Source organism: Lepidochelys kempii, chromosome 4 (assembly GCF_965140285.1).
Source record: "Lepidochelys kempii isolate rLepKem1 chromosome 4, rLepKem1.hap1, whole genome shotgun sequence".
Taxonomy (NCBI): Eukaryota; Metazoa; Chordata; order Testudines; family Cheloniidae; genus Lepidochelys; species Lepidochelys kempii.
This window is the reverse complement of record NC_136383.1, coordinates 31469256-31471056: the sequence shown is the minus strand read 5'-3', so window position 1 is coordinate 31471056 and position 1801 is coordinate 31469256.

Sequence of the window (1801 nt, the reverse complement as noted above, 5' to 3'; positions counted from 1 at the left end):
GAGAAGAACAGTAAGACTTTAGACAGCATACTGCAGAACATTACTTTTCTCTAGGAACTAAAAATTACTAAAGTTTGGAGCTGTCAAGAATGGGGCAATGAATGTGGTATAAATACTTAATCTAGCTAGATAGATAGTGTTACAGCCTGGAAATAAAACAACTAAGGGCTATCTATACCCATGCAATGTGCAACACATATGGAAATTTGTTGTAAAAAAATTAGATGTTGTGTGTGCAACAAGGAAATGATGCTATACAATACAGTGCCCATCAGCCTCCAACTGCACTAAGCAGATTGCATGGTGGTAATGGCTAATTCAAAAGATTCTCCCTTTCTGCTTTGTAAAGAAAAATACAGCAAGTCACACTGCTTGCTAGCAATACAAAACTTCCCACTGTAACAGAAAACCTGGATCAATAAGCTAAGGCAGCCTTAGATATCTATGCCTATGATCAGCTGGCTACATGTATGGCACAGAACACACAAAATATTTCTACAACATTATACCTCACTCTGTGGAGAGAAACCCCCTGGAGATTTTACCTTTTCATGAGTTTGTGACAAACTGGTTGTCTCAGTTAGGCTTCTCCTTGATGAGCTGCTCCTTGTACAGGACTCCGAGATGTACATGGACACACAAAGGGCCAGATTTTCTTGTGCTCAGTTCTCAACCTCAGAGCCAAAGATTTCCAGAAGAGCTCAGCACTCAATGTGGCCACTTCTTTAGGTGTCTAAATGGGAACTGAGTGTTTTCTGAAAACGCTGGCCTAATGGCCAACTTCTGCTTCATCCGACATACCAGTGACAAGACTTTACACAACAGTACAGAATATTTCTGCCATGCTTGGAAGTGTTTTTCTGTGGACCTCTCTATTCTGTAACTGGAGGATGCAAGCAGATGCTTTTTGTACCCTGCTGAAGAAGTGTTTTGGCCTTATCTTGTGCTCAAGCAGATTTTAGCTCATTCTGTACTTTCCCCACAAGACGGCCCCCATTAAACAACAAAACGAGAAATACTGTGACAGATGGCTGCAAAAAGGGCTCTGTGTATAACAAAACAATAAACAAATTAACATGATACCTCAGGGTCAAACTTCCCACATGCTGGAAACCAGAAGAAAACAGCAGCACTAATGATTTGTTTCTTTCCAAAGGCTTTAGATTTGTAAGTACTTGGAGGAGATAGAAAACAAGCATTAAATTTTGATTAAAGGGACACTGTCTGCTTATTTTAGGCTTAGAATTTAGCCCTTCTTAAAAAGCAGGGGTGGGTAAATGAGGGGCTTGTGTGTTGGATATAAATATTTCCTTGCAATACTCGAACCCAAATATATGATCATTCTGCTGGTATATGAGAACCATCAAGCAAAAACCATTAGAAACAGAAAGTGATATTGTCCAGTCTAGTTCTACTGTTGAAGGGGAGTCAAGTGCAGAAAGTAAACACTATTTGACTTGTAACATTCCGTCATATGTAGTAACAACGGTGTTATTAGTCTGACAAGGATTTTAAAAAACACATGGTGTTTATTTTAACAGTGACCAAAAGAACCTAAGTCCTGTTTTCAAAAATGATTCCAAGAAGGGAGGAATGTGAGTCCTACTGACTTTCAATGAGAGGCTCCTGTGCCTAAGTCACTTTTGAAAATGGGACTTAGGCTCCTAAGTCAGTTACACACGTCTGTAAAAGAAAAGATACCGAGTAAAATTCAGTGTCCACCCAAGTTCTCTACAGCATCTTCTCAAACCCTAGTCTCCATCCCCTCCTCCAACATAGATATTGGACCCACAGAGAGGTC